General features: G+C 36.3%; 1 pseudogene; it reads right to left on the minus strand.

Annotated features, from left to right (window-relative positions):
* Positions 1 to 7186: 7186 nt before the first annotated feature.
* On the minus strand, positions 7187 to 7512 carry LOC110595916 (annotated as a pseudogene).
* Between the last annotated feature and the right edge of the window lie 3960 nt (positions 7513 to 11472).

The following is an 11472-nucleotide window of genomic DNA, read 5'->3' on the forward strand; positions in this document are numbered from 1 at the left end:
ATAATTCTTTTTGAAAGTCAGTGAAATCTATCTTTTCAACATTTATTCTGGGATGTATATACTGCACTACATGTTAAAATATTGATTCTTATCTTAACATTTTCTCTTTTCTCTGCTATTACTTATGATTTTGCTAAAATAAATATAAGAACAAAAAAATTCTAAAACTGATGAGTTGCCAGTTCTAAGGCATGGAGAAAAGTACAATCACATTTCTTCTTGAAACAAATAGCATAACAGTGAGCAAACATTCCTCTATTAGCCAGATTCTGGATAATGGTACCCTACAGACCTATTGTGTTGAGGAACAGATGTTGGCAGATGTTTAGCCTTTTGTGAAATGAGGTGAGTTTTACAAATGTTATGTCTGAATTAAAATTGTGAAAGTACTTGGCCTATTTCCCAAAGTTTCTCAAATCTTTTAGTGAACAGATTCATTTTAGTTAACATGAATCTTCATGGAGGAAAGTGGAAAAAATATAAAGAGTGGTTTCCAAATACAGAATGGTGATAAAACATGCAGAGAATGGGCAAAGTATCTCTCGTGTTAAAAAAAAAAATTGTAAACCAAATTTAGGTGGAGTGCACTCTTAAAATATGGAGTAGTATTTGAGTCATCTACTAAAAGCATAGTCACACAGATGGTTTTTACCTTGTACAAGATCATTCTCAATAGCAACCACTTAACACAAAATGTTTGGAGAGAGACTTTTACTATTGATACTATCAATTGCATCCAAATAATGAAATCATAAGAAAATTAATATATACTTTGTGAAAAAATAACTTCATTGTGTTTCAGAACAGAAATTTCTTGGTTTTGAAAAAAATAGTAGTATAATGTATAAAAAATACTTATGTGACCATAAGCATAAAAATAGGGAAAAAGAAACTATGGCATTTCAGTAAATTTGACACATTATGTGACACACAGTTTGTATTTACGTTAGTCAAATCTTCTGCAAGTAAAAATAAAATAGCAAAAATTTTGAATGACATTTTCTTCAGTTAGTTATACATATGTGTTTCAAGATGAGAGAAGTCATTTTAGAACCCATTTTGTAAAATTTTATGTATACATTAAGAGACATTTAAGAGCATTTAATAAAACAATTTTCATTATCTTTTGGAAGAATAGAAGAACAGGAATATTAATTCTCAGAGTTTCTGTTTCAAGCCTAATTAGTTACTCTGTTTACAATTTTTTTCTCCCAAGGAAAGTTGCATACTCTTTTTCAGTAGAAGTTTCCATTTATTTTATATCCACATCCATAACTATTGGCAATGTGAGGCTACCTATTCACTCTATATGCAATCTAATATTATAAAAATAGTGATCACAGAGTAAAAGAATTTGAGCACTGCATATATTCTTAGAGTTTGTGTCATCTGTCTTCCTCATTTTACATAGGAGATAACAAAGTTGTGTTTTAATCCAAAGTACGTGACTCATCCTTCATGGTAATACTTATGATAGGCCATGTTTTATTGAGCATTACTTATGTTTCGGCTGCTTTACATTCAATTTTCTGCCTTTTTTTCAGATTAAGAAATGGAAAAAAAACAAAGAAATTTAGTAACTTGCTCGAGTTGTCATTCTATCAAAACATAATGGCTCTTCTCATGGTTGTGTCTTTGTACAGGAAGCAGAAGAATGATCAATCATTTTTCCACTTTTACATAAGCTAAAGGAGAATTTGAAAGTAAGCAAAACTGCAAAGTAGGCAAATTTTTACTTTGTAGTGTTGATCTTTACCTCCTACGGCCATTCTAAGCCACATTTTCTGCATTTTTCTTCTCTAGACATCCTGGGCCTGCTTGGAGGTTCTGGTGACCCAAGTTCGTTGGCTTCATGACACCATCATGATGAACTCTCTCGGCAATAGCATTTAATGCTTTTTCCTTTTATCTCTCCAAAAGCCTTGCTTCCTTGTTAAACGTTACCTTTTCTATGACAGGAGACCGTGGGGATTGCACTCCAATTTCTACAGTGACAGTTGACAAATTAATCTTCACACAAGGGTTCATGTCTGTTACAGCCTAAGGGCTGCATCCTTTCCACGGACATATTCGCTCTAACAGAAGGGTCACCAAGTTATCTTTAAATGGAATAATCCTGTAATAATAAGATCTGTGAGGCCATACCAAGTATTTAAGTTAGAGATTTGGGAAAGGGGACACATTTGTGGACACCTAAAATCTCACTGTGTTTACAAGTAATGCTGGGGATTTTGTTGTTGTTAATTGTTTTGTTTTGTGATTTTTAAAAAATTGGTCTTGAGATCTGTGTCCTAAGAGTGAATATAAACTGTAGCCCTCTCTGACTGAGAATTCAAGGGATATGGCCATGGATGCTTACAATGTGTTATATGGAATAACTGTTCATTTAAGATAATTGTTCATAGCCGGGTATGGTGGCTCAAGACTGTAATCCCAGCACTTTGGGAGGTTGAAGCGAGAAGATTGCCTGAGGTTGGGGATTCGAGACTAGCCTGGGCAACTTAGTGAGACCTTGTCTCTACAATAAAAATAAATAAATAAATAAATAAGCTGGATGTAGTAGCACCTGTCTGTAGTTCCAGCTACTTGGAAGGCTGAGGCGCAAGAATCACCTGAGCCCAGCAGGTTGAGGCTGCAGTGGCCCGGAGCATGCCACTGCACTCCAGCCTGGGTGACAGAGTGAGACTCCAACTCAATAAAAAAAAAAAGATAATTGTTCATTTTGTAGACGACCTGACACTTAAGTGGCTGACCTGTACCCAAGTGTTCCTCTCACAGGAAACTTGTTTATACTGGCAGACATCTTGTGGTTCATGTATGATCTGTGTCTAGTTTATTCCTACCCAAATAGCCATACTTAGGAGAGCTTAACTGGGAAACAAGTTAGGTTCCGGTGTATCAGTTAGGTGAGAAACAGAGGAGACAACTCAGCCAAACATATGAAATAACAGAAGCAGCTTATAATTTACAGCTTCCAAAGAAAAGAGGATGGCAGCCTTTGCAGAGCCAACGGAAAGAAAGTGGGGAGCTATTCAGAACATGTACACTTAACCAGCTAGTGGGGAGGGAAACAAGAGAGGAACAGGGACGTGGGGAGGAAGGGAAGGGAACCTGTGAGTCCATAGGCTTTTATTTGAGTCCAGGGTCTTACCTCAGTGGGTTTCCTGCAGGGAATTCTAATTTGTGAGTTTAGAGCAAACTCATTTGAGTTATGTGGAGTCACACTGTGATTGAGGGATGGGTACTGTGGTTCATCTGACCAGCCCATGTAGGGGTTGGGGGTCAGTCAGACAAAGTCAAGTAGCTTGTGTCTAGCTACCCCATAGACAGGTAGTCACCAGGAGGCAGTTATATAAGGCAGATATCTTTACTGACCACACTGAAAAACTGGGAGGAGGCAGGAGACAGGAAAACTGTATTAAGAGTGAGTAATTACTCCTTCTGGTATGAGAAAGCTAAGCCTATATTCAGAACGGATGCCAAGGCAACATAAAATTATAAGAATTTACTATAAAAGTTATATTTTTGGCTTTAAAATACTACTGTTAAGACAACTAATGGCAAATCCATCTTATACGCAATATTGCTTTCAAAGCAAATGATGATCAACATCAAAGTATCTTAAGAGAACAAGCAGAAGATTATATTTGCTGTTTAAATATGTATTTGAAATAGCAACATATTGAAAGATATAATCAATAAGAACATTTACTTGTAGCTGTGTCTGAAACATGGGTCAAAAGTTGGACAGCAAAAGAATACCATTTCCATTAGCATCAGAGAAGGAGGATAAGAAATGATTGAAAGGAAAGAGGAATGTGCCTTAATTTTAAGAAAGTACTTTTATGGAATAACAAGGATGAAATTTTCTTTCCTTTGTTTTTATTATCAACATTTTTTTAATTACATAAAGTACTACCATAGATTGTTTTGTTTAACAATCTATGGTTAATGTGTCACAAATAATTAATAATCTGGAGATAAAAATACTGTTATTATAAACAAAGTGACTGAACTTAGGCTGTAAATGTTAATATTTACCTAGAAAAAAATAAACATAAGTTCAGAAACATTCTCCAGGAAAGTGTTTCTCAGTCTCAGGTGCTCTACTCAAGAAAAATTAAGCCAGACTTTCTGGTCATGGGCTTCAACACTGATGTTTTTTAAAGCTCCCAAGTTGATTGCAATGCGATGTCAGACTTGCCAAACTGATCTAGAATATTTAGATGATAGGATATGTAGAAGGACTGATTGAGAACTAGAAGTTATTGTTTGCTAAATATTTCCAGATCTCTTCCTATTGCTCAGTGTATAGAAGTATTATATGTTGAACTTAGTTAAGGCTGACTTGCTTCAGTCAACAAAATAGGAGTAGAAACATTTAGCATCATAATTTTACTTCATTCTTTTCTCCTGTTTAAGTGAACCCTGAAGCATGTTAAAAAGAGAGGTGCCATAAGAACGCTTAGAATTCCAAATTAAGCCGGGCTCGGTGGCTCAGCCTGTAATCCCGCGCCTTTGGGAGGCTGAGGTGAGTGGATTGCCTGAGCCCGCGGGTTCGAGACCCGCCTGGGCAGCGAGACCTCATCTCTACAATAAATCAAAAAATCAGCCGGGCGTGGTAGCGCGTGCCTGTAATTCCGGCTACTTGGAAGGCCAAGGCGGAAGGATCCCCGGAGCCCAGCGGGTCGAGGCTGCGGTGGCCGGGAGCGGCCACTGCACTCCAGTCTGGGCAACAGAGTGAGACTCCAACTCAAAAAAAAAAAAAAAAAAAAATTCCAAATTAGCTCGTGAATATCAACTGACTATCTACTTTTGTATACATGGTAAATAAATCTTCATAATGCCCAACCTCTGAGATTTTGGTGCTCTTTTTTAAATGCACCACAGCTTAGTCTATCCTGACTGACACAATGTCTCCAGATTTCCATAACTCTCTTCCTCCAAATTTTTTTTTCTTCAGTTATAATAGAGTATGCCTTTCTTATCTCTAAGAACAAACTATCAATTTTTATGCTGTAAGTTACATGGAACAATTTTCTGATCTTTACTTTTTGTTTTGTTTCCCTTATATATCCCAAAAGTTTGGGCAGAATTGAAACTCATGAAATTTTTTTAATGAGTGTTTTGTTTCTCATTTCCTTCATATTTTCAGGAATTTATCTCTTTTGTTATCTTTTGAAATTGATATGTTTTTGACCCAAGCTATTGTACCATTTCTCCCCTCCATTTGTAGCCAAATGCTGATGCCAAGTGCTTATCTTTCACTGTTTTCACAACCTATTAAAAACTGGCTTCCATCCCCTCATGCTATTGCACTTCTATATATATATACATAGTATACAATATATATTTGTATATATATATTTATATATATATTTACCAGTAATGACATCTCTAAATACAGTGAACATCTTTTTTAGTCATGTTTTACTTGATCTTTCCAGCAGCTATCACCACTAATACCACTCTCTCTTAAGACATTCTCATTTGACTGTCAGAGTATTATCCTAGTTATCAACCCCACCCTCTAGTGACAACTCCTCTGCTTCATTTTCAGGTTTCTTCTCCTCTACCCAGTCATTAAATGTTGGAATTCCTCAAGATTCAGCAATTGGCATTCTTCTCGTTTGAGGTTATATTCTCTGTATAGGCAATTTTCCTGTAGGCAATTATTCCTAAATTCATTTTTTTCCCGTCCAGATCTCTCCGTGGAGCTCACTATTTATATATTCATTAATTTACCTAATGTTTATTGAACTTTGACTATGTGACAGACACTATTTTAAACACTGAAGGTACAAAGAAATAAGATGGCAACAGGATCTTGTTTTTAAGTATAGTGGGAGAAACTGAAGCTTATATCAGTGATGGATATTACAATTAAGATATGATTACTTGTGTTATCTTTCTCTCATTGGATATAAGAGCTTCAAAAGCAAAAAATGTCTATATTTTTTAATCATTATATTTTTACTTCACAATACCGTGCCCAGTAAAAACTCAATGAAATATTTGTTGAATGAAGAATGACAATGAGAAAGTGCACAAATAGCTGATATCCCTATTTTATGTGAGAGATCAATTTTGTTTCATTGTTTATGTGCCTTATAATAAATCTATTATACACTTAGTACTTGCTATTGAAGTATACAGATACATTAACTAAAAAATACAAATAACTTTAAACCCTACCTCAGTTCTAAATTTATGAAAGGCATAAACCAAAATATCCTCAGATACAAAAAAGTACATAAAGGCCAGCATTAATATTAGAGGTCAGAATTGTAGAGGCTTCTTTGATCCTTTTATCTGACAGTTCCCAAGGGCTTTATTAATATTTCTAGTTGTCTTTATTTCTCAAAATGAAAATATTTTATTTAGAAATTATGAATAGAATTAAGGCTGAGATTTATGCACTCCAACCACACAACACAGCATGCTTTTCAGGTTTGTGACATATTCTCTAAATGTGAGCCCTGCTTAGATACAAAATGTAAGATTCCAAATGCTGAGTACAGTACTGATTTTCAGAAGAGCTGATATTTCAAGTTAAAATGATGTTGCCAATAATTAAAGGAACATGTGCTTTACTATGCCCTATTTCTGTAAACACAAATTCAGTACCACCACATATGCTATATATGTGGTGTACCTCACAGTCATTTGTCCACGAGGGCAAGTGTGGATTGAAATGTTCATGGAATATATGGGAAGGTGTCTGGTTTCCAAGTCTCACTAAATTTTAAGAACTACTCCTAATCCTACAATTGAATTAAAGTCCCTGAAAGTGCCTAATCAACTGTGCATACAGCATATGTAGGAATATCCGGGGTATTCAATGATGAGAGCAGCTGTATATCAGAATTCATCTATTCCAGCACACCCTAGCCTAAATTAATAACTATGAGTAGATTTTAAGGTCATGAATTCCACGAGAAAGTTGAGGGTTCCTTGGCATCTGAAAATGTGACCTAACATTGTGGCCACAGTTGGGCCTCTGTTCTGGGGAGTCTTGACACATAATTTGGGAAGTTTTTTTTTTTTTCTTCTTCTTCCAAGTGTTTAAGTTTATTGGGGGCACAAAGGGCTACAAGGGAACCCTGGGTGTCTGGAGGTTTAGCCTGGGATCTGCTTGGACAGTGGCTCCACGGGTGACCAGGGATGGGGTCTCCACCACCTGGGTTTACTTGAAAGTATGACTTTCTGCTCCACACTACCCAAAGTCTGTGGGCACAATCAGGGCTGAGTAGATTGTGCAGGGGTGGTTGCAGTAGGACTTGCCTTCATGCTCCCCGTGGCCTCCAGAGGTCAGCATCTTCCCACATTCCTCACCCTTCAGGCAGGGCCAATACCAGTCATCTGCTCAGCTAAGTACACCTCCTTTTTGCACTTGGGGGCACCTGGGCATGGTGGTGCAGGCTCTGTGATGCGAGGGCTGGGACAGGAGCAGGCTGTCCATGCAGGACTGGAATTTGGGGAGTTTTTATATCCCTTGCAGTTTCCACGCATAGAAATCTTTTAAAAGTGTTTTAATAGTAAAATATCTACTGTTTTGTAGCTACTGTAAAAATTGTATTTGTGTTGTATTTCAGATGGGATATTTAAATTTACATTTTACACCATATTTGGAAATCTGGCTAATGTTTTCACATGGAATATCCAGGCAGAGTTTGCATATAACTTAAGGAAGGTGGAAATCACTAAAGAAAAAAGTCATTTTAGCAAAGCTGATGAAAAACTTGTTCTTAGAATTATTTAGCCTAGTACCCCAAACAAGAGATTATCACAAAATCAGCACTATTTATTCTTTGTTAACTGCAATTTACCTTTTGAAGAGCAGAAAATCAACTCTATTACATTAGGAAGAAATCTATTCTCTGCAGGAAAAAATAAGGATAGTAATCAACTTAAAATGCTGATTTTTAAAGAATTTCAACAATTCTGCTTAATGATTCTTGAAATGGTAACATTTGCCAGTGAATATTATTGTAATTTTTCTTCTTATTTGGAAAGGGAGTAGCACTTTTCCTGTACAGTTGTAAAACCACAGGCTCACATTTAAATAAATTATGTGATACACTATTTTGTCAGTAAGACTTTCACTAAAAAGTTTGTATTTAACTTTTTATTTTTATTTATTTCTTTATTTGTATTTTAAAGATGTGGGGTACAATTCAGGATTAGGTATACAAGTGGACACCTTACGGGTAAAGTTTGGGCCTCCCTTTGGTAGCTACTTTGTCTGGTTTGAGATTAGGTACCCTTATTGATGTATCCCCCCACCCAGTATGAGAGTATCCTGCTACTGCCAATCCTTTTTTTATAGTCTCATGATAAATGTTCAGGGTCTACTTATGAGTGAGAACATGTAGCATTCTGTTCTTTGTTTCTGTGATAGATCACTGAGTATGACAGACTAAATCCATCCAAGTTGCTATAACGTCCATATGTTTGTCCTTCTTTATGGCTATGTAATATTCATCGTGTATGTGTACCACATTTTTTTTTTACCCAGTCCAGTTTCAATGTTTGGTTCCATGTTTTTGCTATTGTGAATAGTGCTGCAATAAACATGCATATGCAGGTATCTTTTTTGTAGAATGATTTGAGTTCCTCCAGGTACATTTCAGTAAGGGAATTGCTGGGTTACATGGAGGGTCAGTGTCTATGTCTTTTAGAAATTGCCACAGGGTTTTCCAAAGAGGTTGCACTAGTTTGCATTGCCACCAACGGTGTAGAATCATTCCCTTTTTCTCCGCATCCTCGCCAGCATCTGTTGTTTGTTTTATTAATGATGACCATTCTTACTGGAGTTAGGTGGTATCTCAATGTGGTTTTGATTTGCATTTCTCTGATGATTAGTGAGGATGAGCACTTTTTAATGTGTCCGTTGGCTGCTCATATATCTTCTTTTGAAGAGTATCTATTCATGTCTTTTGCCCACTTTTTAATGGGGCTTTTTTTTTTCTTTTCTGCACATTTGAGTTCCTTATAGATCCTAGATGTTAGCCCTTTGTCAGACAGTTGACAAATACTTTTTCCTAGTCTGCGGGCTGTCTCCCCACTCTCTTGATGGTTTCTTTTGCTTTGCAGAAGCTTTTCAGTTTGATGAGGTCCCACCTGACTATCTTGTCTATAATGGCATGGGCACTTAGGGTTTTGATCAGGAATTGGTTGCCAGTTCCAATTTCCATAAGGGTGTCTCCTGCATTTTTTAAGGTTTGTATAGTTTGAGGTCTTTGATCCATTTAGAGTTGATTTTTGTGCACGGTGATAGGTAGGGGTCCTATTTCAATCTTCTGCATGTGATCAGCCAGTTTTCCCAGAACCATTTACTGAATAGGTTCTCCTCTCACCAGTAGTTGTTGGTGGAGACTTTGATGATGGTGAGTTGCTTGAGAAATTGAGGTTTTAGTTCTGGAGTCTTTATCCTCTTCCATTGACCCATATGCCTATTCTTGTACCAATACCAGGCTGTTTTGTTTATTGTAGCCTTATAGTTAAGTGTGATCATCCCACCGTGTTTCTTTTGCTGAGGATTGTTTTGGCTATTTCTGGTAATTTATGTTTTCATATGAATATCTGTATTGTCATTTCCAGATCTGAGAAGAATGATGTTGGTATTTTAATGTGTATTGCATTGAATCTGTAGATTGCCTTTGGTAGGATGGACATCTTAACAATGTTGATTCTTCCTATCCCTAAGCATAGAATATTTCTCCTTTTGTTTGTGTCTTCTTGGATTTCTTTGAGCAGTGTTTGGTAGTTTTCATTGTATACGTCTTTCACTTTTCTGGTTAGGAAGATGCCAAGGTTTCTTTCTTTGTGTGTGTGTGTGTGGCTATTATAAATAGGATTGTGCTTTTTATTTGGTTTCTGCCTGCTTATTATTGGTGTATAAGAATGCAACTGTCTTTTACACATATATTTTGTACCCTGAAACTTTGCCAAAGTCCTTTATCAGTAAAGGCAAGTTTTTTGCAGATTCTCTTGTGTTTTCAAAGTATAGGATCATATTGTCAGCAAAGAGGGATAACTTAACTTCCTCTTTTCCTATTTGGATACCCCTGATTTCTTTCTCTTGTCTTATTTTTCTAAGTAGGACTTCCAACACAATGTTGAACAAGAGGAGTAAGAGTGGACAACCATGTCTTGTTCTTGTTTTCAGAGGAAATATTTTCAGTTTCTGTCCATTTACCAATATGCTGACTGTGGGGTTGTCATAGTTGGTATTTACTATTTTGAGGTATGTTCCTTCTATGCCATTGTGTTTGAGGGTTTTTATCAAAAAGGGATGCTGGTTTTTATCAAGCTTTTTCTCCTTTTGACATAATCATGTGGTTCTAGTTTTTATATCTGTTGATGTATTTAACTACCTTTATGGTTTTGTGGATGTTGAACCAGCCCTGCTTCCTAGAGATGAAGCCTACTAGGTCATAATGGATGATTTTTGAGATGTGCTATTGGATCTGATTTGCTAGAATATTGTTGAGAATTTTTACATCTATGTTCACTAGGGATATTGGCCTGTAGTTCTCTTTTTTTTGTTGGATATTTATCTGGTTTGGGTATCAGTGTGATGTTAGCTTTGTAAAATGATTTGGGGAGAATTCCATCTTTCTCAAGTGTTAGAGTCAATATCTTTTTTTATTTTACTTAATGGTTGCTTTATAAACACTGGTGTTCCTGTGTTGGGTGCATATGTGTTTAAGATGGATATTTCTTGATGATGGATCGAACCTTTTATCATTATGTCGTATCCTTTGATATCTTTTTAATTTTGATAGCTTAAAGGTTGCTTTGTCTGATATTAAGATCATGACACATGTCTTATTTTGTGATCCATTCACCTAGAAACTCATTTTCCATCTTCTAACTTTGAGTCTGTGTGCATCTCTTATGGTGAGATGAGTTTCCTGAATGCAGTAAATTATTGTCATGGTTTTTTTTTTTACCAGCTTGCCATTCTGTGCCTTTTCAGTGGTGCATTTAGTCCATTCATATTCAGGCTGATTATTGAAATGTGATTATTTATTCCTACATGAGGTTCTTATAAAGTTTTTTATTTGTTTTCTTTTAGCTTTGGGGTTGATATATGTATGTGTTTTCAAGTTTGCAGTCATGATGTATTCTCTGTTGATTCTGTGTTCTACAATTCTCTTGGGAAGTGTGTGGGCATTCTTTTTTTCTTTCTTTTGTGCTTAATACCTTCTTAAGCATCTACTGTAGAGCTGGTCTGGAAGCTACATAATCTCTTAGGGATTAGATATCTAGAAAGGTTTTTATTTATTTTATTTTTTTATTTTTTTGAGTTGGAGTCTCACTCTGTTCCCCAGAGTGGAGTGCAGTGGCCACTCCTGGTCACCGCAGCCTTGACCTGCTGGCTCCAGTGATCCTTCCGCCTCAGCTTTCCATGTAGCTGGAACTACAGGCACACACTACCACGCCCGGCTAATTTTTTGATTTATT

Source organism: Carlito syrichta, unplaced genomic scaffold, assembly GCF_000164805.1.
Source record: "Carlito syrichta isolate Samal-C Ts95f unplaced genomic scaffold, Tarsius_syrichta-2.0.1 Scaffold305187, whole genome shotgun sequence".
In the NCBI taxonomy this organism is placed as follows: Eukaryota; Metazoa; Chordata; class Mammalia; order Primates; family Tarsiidae; genus Carlito; species Carlito syrichta.